We start from the raw sequence: 8,979 nt of genomic DNA on the forward strand, positions 1-8,979 counted from the left end.
CACTAATAAGAAGGGACCAACCTATTGACCAGAATCATCCTTTCCCTCCTTAGGTGAGTGATAAATGACCTTCTACTAACTTGAGCCACAGAAACTACAGGGGTTAGATTTAATTACTCTGATGTTACTTTAAGTAATACAGACTGGGCAAATTGAAGGTATAAAAATAACTCCTAAAATACGTGACACTGGCTGCATAATAGGGTAGATGAAAACAAAGAAACATACTGGAGGCCAAAGAGATGTAAAGCTGTCATATATAGTGATGCAGTATTCATCAAAAGTATTACCTGCCATCCGGTCCTAGGTGCTTCGGGAACTGCGGCTTAGGTGCAGACATGGCCAAGTACAAGAACCACACCACACACAACCAGTCCCGAAAATGGCACAGAAATGGTATCAAGAAACCCCAATCACAAAGATACGAATCTCTTAAGGGGGTAGACCCCAAGTTCCTGAGGAAGATGCGCTTTGCCAAGAAGCACAACAAGAAGGGCCTAAAGAAGATGCAGGCCAACAATGCCAAGGCCACGAGTGCACGCACCGAGGCCATCAAGGCCCTCATAAAGCCCAAGGAGGTTAAGCTCAAGATCCCAAAGGGTGTCAGCTGCAAGCTCGATTGACTTGTCTACACTGCCCACCCCAAGCTTGGGAAGCGTGCTTGTGCACGCATTGCCAAGGGGCTCAGGCTCTGCCAGCCAAAGGTCAAGACTAAGGCCAAGGATCAAACCAAGGCCCAGGCTGCAGCTCCAGCTTCAGTTCCAGCTCAGGCTCCCAAAGGTGCCCAGGCCCCTACAAAAGCTTCAGAGTAGATATCTCTGTCTGCCAACGTGAGGACAGAAGGACTGGTGTGACCCCCCCGTGGCTGCCATCTGCATGGGGCTGGGGTCCTCCTGTGCTATTTGTACAAATAAACCTGAGGCAGAAAAAAAAAAAAAGTAGTACTTGCCATGACTTTTAAGGCAGCTCGCATTGCCTATTGGTCTAAGAGAAGTATTCGTAGTGATAATATACATTGGCTTCTACCTTTACCTTTAGACATATTTTAGAAGAAATTCATGAGCACTGACATGACAATTTGTAAACATAAAAATGGGAATAGAGATAATTTCTAAATTTTGGGCTACAAACAGTTGGAAGAGGAGAGGACTATGTATCACCTAAGGACTTAAAACTTTGATCTGGGGCAATGACTGGTTTGGATTTTGGGCAGATGCCTTTGCAACCAGGGTGTGTTTCTAATATACAAGAAGATGAGAGTTGGTGGCCAGAAGGAAAAAAAAATATTTTCTATGATGTAAGGGAGACTTTATATAGAAGATATATGAAATTTTGATTACTGATTTGAAAATAAAGACACCCTTTTTGAATTTAAATGATACTAAATGAGCTTTATTATTATTTTAAAGATGGTATTTGTTACAGAAATCAACATTAATTAATAAATTTACCCTTTCCTCTCACACTGCGACAGTTAAATGTGCTCCCAAAATTCATGTTAAAAATTATTCCTAAAGGCAACAGTATTAACAGATAGGGCTTTTAAGAGGTGATTATATCATAAGAGCAGAATGCTCATTAATAGGATGAGTGACCTTACATGAGGGCTGTAGGGAACTAGCCAGGCCCTTTTTGTTTTTTCTGCCTTTGGCCATGTGAGAACACAGCAACAAAGCACACTTTTAGAAGCTGAGAGCAGCCCTCCCCAGACAGTGAATGATGGAAACTTGATCCTAAACTTCCCAGCCACCAGAACTATGAGAAATAAATTTCTGTTCTTTATAAATTGCCCTGTCTCACATGTTGTTATAGAAGTTCCAAACAGACTAAGACGCATATTACTGCTGTAATCTACCAAATATGCATGTGTATATGTTTGCATGAAGTTATGGTGAGTGTAAACATGTTGTTGACTTATCTAATCAACTACACCTACTAACGTATCTGATGTATTGAAATCTACATTTTTCCATAGATTAAGTCTTAATTCTTATTAAGAAAATGTGTCCCATTGCCTGTTTTCATTTGTTTGTTTTTTAAGGCCAAATCAGGTTTATTTTTAAAACTTCTCCCAGTAGCTCAGGGTAACACTGGAGTTATGAATGAATTGATTGTTCAAAGAGAGGAAGAAGTACCCATTTCCATAAACTTCCCAGGTATTTCTCAGGTATATCTTCCAGGTATCTTCCTCTCTTTTCTGCTATCTATCACTCTATAGTGGAACGATATTAACTGGAGTTAAGTACACATTACCATAACAGCCTACAGTGAGTTTGTTGTACCTCCTTGCACATCAAAATTCTGCTGTCTTATCTCATAATCTACAGGTTCAATAGAGAAAAGTACAGTAATTGAGCTTTTTAGGAAACAGTCTTCTAAGGGTTGGATGCTCCTTTGTGCATTGACTTCATCTTTTTCCAATTTGGAGGCAGCGCCTATGTGATGCATTTCTTTTAAATGTGTATTCTTGTTTTTTGCTACAGAAGATCCTAGTAATACTGTGAAAGATATGAAGAATTAATAATAATAGAAGTGCTAGTCATGAAGTAGCCTATATTGAGAACTTACTAAGTTTCATGAACTAAGTTTTACGTTAAATAATTTTTAATCATTATACTATTCTTATGAATACTACTTTCCCCATTTTATGATATGAATATCAAGGGACAGAAAGTGCTCTCACAAATTGATCAAAATAAATGAAGAGAATTCTTTAAGTCTCCAATATCATGGACACAATAGAAGACAGCATCTAAGATGTGTTAGAAGTTAATAAAAAAATAGAAGGAATAAGTTAAAGAGATCTATTGAACAACATGATTTTTAAAAAGAAATAAAACAAAAGGGCATTATTTGTACAAAAAATATTTAAAAATCTCATATGCAAATAAATCCAATATATTTAAGTACAATGAAAAAATTCCACTTACCAAATATGAGAAAAATAATAGCATGCAATTTCAATGTATGTGGAACAAAAGGGCAGTTCAGCCTTTAATTGAAAGTATTCTATGAAGAAAGTTCCCAGTCCAAATGGCTTTATTAATACACTCTACCAAACATTCAAATAGAAAAAAAATATAATATTCCACAAATACTTTAGAAAGGAGAAAAAGAAGGTAAACCAAACATCTCATTTTGGGAGACTACTATAATAATTTTGAAAAAAATCTAAAAAGAAAAATCAAATTTTTGATATCATTAGTGAAGGTAGATACAAAAGCTATTTAAAAAGTTTCAAATCAAATCTAGAATTATGTTAAGATAATAAATAACAGGGCATATTACAGAGCAGTAACTAACAAAACAATGTATATGTGCAAATAAATAGGATCAAAGAATCCAAAAGATAATGTGCAAATTAGGTTTAAATCTGATATTCAAGCAACATCCACATTAACAAAATAAAGGAGATATATCTTATGATTATCTCAATAAATGCAGAAAAGCATTTATTGACAGGTGTTAATTGGATAAATAAGTTAGAAACAAAAGGAAACGTTGTTGCTGTCACAAAGCATGTCTTTTAAAAATAATGAAGTTGAAAGTCTTTTCTTTGAAATTGGGAAAATGACAAAAATGTACTCATTCAACACATCTATTCAATAAATTTGAGGATCCTGCCAAGGCTGTACCATAAGAAAACAGTAAGAGCTTCAGAGACTTAAAGGACAAACAAGGCTGCTATTATTTTGGAAAACAGTTCATCTTCATAGAAAACCTAAAACATATGTATAGTTAATATACTAACATAAATAAATGACAAGCTAAGTCATCTTGGAGATAAGATTATCACAGAAAAATCAATTCTATCAAATATAAAAGTTGATAGATATATAGAAAGTATATATCAATATAGAAAATCACTTGCGTGTGGGCAATACAATTATCAAAAACAAATACTATTTACAATAGTGTTACAATTATCAAAAATTATTGATAAAATTAATAAAAATAAGAAAATATGCTAATCAAAATTAAATTTTAAAGAGATTTTAAAAGAACTAAACTGAGTTGAAAGGCTTAAAATTTATAAACTTTGTTTTTCATAAAATTTAATTATTCAATGCAATCTGTTTCAAAAATGTAGTTGACATTTTTCTTATGTGTATTAACAAATTCCAAAATCCATATGGAAACTAAAGTGCCATAATAGCTATGAAACTCCAGAAGAGGAAAAGAAGGAAGAAAGATAAGGAAGAGGAAGAGTGAGAAAGACAGCAGGCAAGACGACTTGTTATTGGTATCACTTATATTTCTGATTTTTTATTCTAAAATGTCAAATTACTCGTTTATAAGTTAAAGTATTATTAAAATCACAAACTTATCTCAACCACAAAATAACACCACTTAAGCCTCATAAAACCTACTACAAGCACTTAATCTACTACTACTATTACTACTACTACTACTAGCTAACATATATTGATCACTTGCTATATGATAAGCAATCTGCCAAGGAGTTTTATGGATTCTCTCATTTAACCCTTAAAATACATTTATATGGCAACTATCATAATTGTTCTTCCTTTTCTTAGGTGTAAATGTATTAGAGTGAGTAAAGTACTAACAGGTGCTAAAGCCAGCATTTGAACAATTTTTATCTTGTTAACACTGAAATTTCAATCATTGATGCATCACATATCATATCAACAATAAAGACCAAAGTGAGATAACTGGTTTTAACTTATAGATTCAACACGGTGAAACAGAACTGCAACCATATTGGTAATAAAGAAAGAAACCAGACTGAACTAAAAAGTCCCAGGTTTACAAATTCATTTTAAGTGATGGTGAAATCCATTTTTCTATTGTTCAAAAAGGTAGAATTACAGTTTTAGGAATCTGTCCATTTACAATGACCCAAGGGTTTTCAGTGTATTTTTCCCTGCTGCTCAGTTAGAAACATGTGGTATTTAATGATTAAGGTGCAATAGAGTTTCCTTTTATCTTCTCGACCATATGTCCTGGCATACATAGTGCATGTGAATAGAACTCAACATCCTTATCCAATATCCTTCTTGGCAAATACAGTTTTACCACTCACTAAACTTGCTTTACACTGCTTGTAGAGTAAGAGAAAATATATTAGAGTATCCTGTCCAAGAAATGAAAACGACAGATATAAGATTTAAATATGAACTACAGTACCAATAACAAAATGCTTGCAAGAGATGTCAAAGTAATAAAATCTATTTGATATAATGCTAATTTAGAGCTGAGGACAAGGGCTCATTCCAGGAAATGGAATTAGTTAGAGGAGTTCAATTAAATGCTGCTTCTCAGAAACAGGGGTCAATAATTGTTAGGCTCTTAAGGCTAGTTTTCTATCCTGGCATTACAGTGGGGTTTTCTGACATTCTTAGGCAAAAGCATTTTCCTTATTTTGAATTCTATTACACTTTCTTTTTACCACACTGTACATACTTCTGAAATATTTCTTATATAAAAGTAAATCTATTTTAAAGGGCAAAAAGCAATATTTAGGAAGATTATTTATTTGAGGAAGACATTGTGATTTTTCAAAAGATAACATTTCAGTGTCTGCAAATGCTCATGATTTGAAAGCAGATGCCATTTATATAATAACAAAATATTAATTTGTTTTGCTCTTGGGACTTTGGAAATGTAGTTTGTATTGGAGGAGGATAAAAGATGCAAGTATTGCCCTTTGGAACACCCTACAATTTTACATAAGGGTAAAAGTAAGAGCCAGATTTGGGTTCTAGTACTAGTTTGCTACTAATTAGGCTTTCACTTCTTAACTAAGTTCTTCATCTATTATGGGCTTTGAATTAAAAAGTCTGATATATTCACTCAGTCAATGAAAATGTATGTGATCATGTTGGTCAAATTATGTTACCTCTGTCCAAATCCTTCTTTCAGTTTCCCATCACGTCTAGAGTAAAAGCCAAAGTTTTGAAAATGACAACTTCATCTAATACTCAATTCTCCCTAACTTTGCACAAGCCTCAGTGGCCTCACTGCTTATCCTAGACTAAGGCCAGTCACATCTCCCAACATGGCTGGCCTCTGGCTGCACACACTGGCTGTACCCTGTGTGTCTGGAATGCTGTCTTCCATAGTGAAGAGTCATTGTTTGCCTAAATTTTAGTCAAGATCCTAAACCTTCTTATTCCATCTGTGCACTTCCTTATAAAATCCAGTTTCAGATAGGAATACTGCTAAGTTTGTTTAGTGAGAAATCCCCACTCTTGATGTCTGATTACTCTCAATATCTGACAAAGTTCTCATCTTCCACCATACCTTAGATGATGTCTGATCACTCTGGCCTGTCTTCAGCAAGAATTCTGTTAGGTCATCTTCCCCAGAATCCTCTACAACCATGATATTTCCACTTGTTAACTTGTCATGCACTGATCCTTACCCTGCTACTTGGCTATAAATTTTCACTTGCCCATGTTACATTTGGAGTTGAACTCAATCTTTCTCCTTTAATGCAAACTCCCATTGCAGTGGTTCTTATGCCTTTCATGGTGGTCCAGAATAAAATCTCCTTAATCATGCTATCATAAGCATCACTGACTATTTTCTTTAATATCTCTTACCCCCTAATGTTTCCTTGGCTTGTTCACTCTCCCTATTTTTTAGGTGTTTACTAAAGCATCACTTTCTCAGAGAGACTGTATTCATGACCTTGTTTTATACTGAATCCCTCCCTTAATACTGCTTATTTTCATTCCTGGTATTTTTTTCTCCTTATTATTTCTAATTTTTTAATGCATAACTTGTTTATTTAGCTCTATGCTTGTTTTCTAGCTCACCCTACAAAACATAAGGCTAATGATGCAAAGCTGTTTTTTTCTGTTTTGTTAATTACTGTATCCCTATAACCTAATGCCATGTCTGACACATAGTAGACACTCACTAAATAATTTGTTGAATGAATGAAATTAATGAGTATCTACAGTATGCCCAATCATGTGTCCTGCACTGGGAATAAAGCAGTGAACCCTACAGACAAAATTTCTACAACATTTGCTTAGCTTTTAGTTTGTGTTGTATGTCAGAAAAACTAATATGAAACTAGCTCTTACAGTTGAAGAACATAGGCTTTTTCTCAAAAGCAGGACAAAAAATATAAGCCCAGTTTAAAATACACAGGTCTGATTAAACTTACCAAGCATCAGCAGGTTATCACAGAAAAAAATATATGCATATATAATTTTTACTATATTTTACTATATTGCACATGTATTTTATTACATATATTATATATAATTTTTCAATAATAAAAAGGCATGATAAGAATAGATAGCCTAATACAGTCCCCGGAAGAGGTAACACTGTGGAATGCTCATTAGAGGTGTTAGGTAAAAATCTAACATTATATTTTCTGCAAACCTATAACACTGCAACTAAATACACATATAGTTATTCCAATACATGTGGTCATTGGAAGTAATTATGAATCAGTAGACTCATGTTACCTCAATTTTTCCTATTTAGTATTCTTGAGTGAACCATACAGACAAGGAGTAAAAGCCAAAGTTTTAGATTTTAGCAGAGAGAGATAATTCTTTGATTTAAAGATATGGTTGAGAATTACAGGTATTATGAAAGCCAGGTACCTCTACTGCACTCTCTTTATGTTATACTGATAAGGAAGGCAGAGACACACTTGGAATAAGAAGTAAAATAGCGGTTGCTCAAAGTGGTAAATAAATAATGAATAAACATGATAATTACAAAACATTGCATGTTCTGTGAGGGAAATAAAGCAGGGTAATTGAAGAGTAAAGTGAATAGGACAACTTAGGTATTCACTAAGATTTCTTTTAGCTAAAATTTCTGTGTCCCTGTGCTTTTTAATGGAACGAGGAAAGAGGCCCAATTGGCTTTAACTCAGAACAAAGGATGAGTCACAGGATAGAAGTCAGAAAAGTTAAAGAGAATCAGAATTTACTGCCACTCATAGCTTTATTATGATTCATTGTCACCGTAAGGTTTTCTGTAACAAATTGATGTTTTTTCTTTCTGTTTTAGAAGAATCACTTATGTAGCTAGGAATACACCAAAGAAAGATCAATACAGAACCCTCAGGAGGCTATTGGAGGAATTTGAGTGAGAACCAATATAAGCTTGGACCAGAATGATAGGAGAGGAGGTGGTGAGAAGTGGTGGTATTAGGGGTATATTTTGAAGATAAAGCCAAAGGAAATTATTAATAAATTAGTCATTCAACATGAGAGAAAAACAGGTGTCAAGAATAACCCTATGTTTTTTTCATTTTAGTTCCCAGAAGAATAATGGAGTTACTAACTCAAATTAAAAATATGAAATAAAACAGGTTTCTGGACAGAAGATCAGGAACTCAATTTTGTACATATTAATTATTTAATATTAGGTTGGTGCAAAAGTAATTGTGGTTAAAAAGCTAACCAATTCAGTTAACCACAATTACTTTTGCCCCAAGCAAATATTAATATTAACCTAATACTTAGGAATATTTTGAAACTTCCACATAATCCAAATTCATATGTACGTAAAGTCAATAGTGCCTGGTTATCTTGTGAAAGAATGTTATCTGAATATCGTCGAGTTTGATGTCTCTGAGTTCAGATTATTGACTGTCAAGGAATTAAGGATATATAGATTAAAATTATAATAATGCTTAAAAAACAGAAAACAATATGTAGCTAAAGAGGATCTACATCAAATGTTCTTTGTACATTATAAAATAGATCATTAGAACTAGGTAAATGACAAGTGATTCAAGGTTAAAATGAAACTCTTAATTTCAATTTACCTATATTAAACAAGTTCTCTTTTACAGATTCCCCCCTCTTTATCACTACCTAATTAATTTCAATGTTTTTAGTTTGGTTAGTATGACTAGAGTAACAGTGCATCAGAGTAAAAAATAACTTATTTACAGAAGGAGAGGAGTTAGTTGTTAACTACCAAGAAACTGGTAACAAGGAAAAATTAGAGACCAAGAGGGTCTAAGAGTTAAGT

At 33.8% G+C, this 8,979-nt stretch overlaps 1 pseudogene across 1 annotated transcript; it reads left to right on the plus strand.

Annotated features, from left to right (window-relative positions):
- Positions 1 to 295: 295 nt before the first annotated feature.
- LOC116545958 lies at positions 296 to 925 on the plus strand (annotated as a pseudogene). The gene has a single exon (XR_004266526.1). The product of XR_004266526.1 is annotated as a 60S ribosomal protein L29 pseudogene (transcript).
- Positions 926 to 8,979: the final 8,054 nt, after the last annotated feature.

This window comes from Sapajus apella, unplaced genomic scaffold, assembly GCF_009761245.1.
Source record: "Sapajus apella isolate SASKATOON/1434 unplaced genomic scaffold, GSC_monkey_1.0 scaffold5, whole genome shotgun sequence".
Taxonomy (NCBI): domain Eukaryota; kingdom Metazoa; phylum Chordata; class Mammalia; order Primates; family Cebidae; genus Sapajus; species Sapajus apella.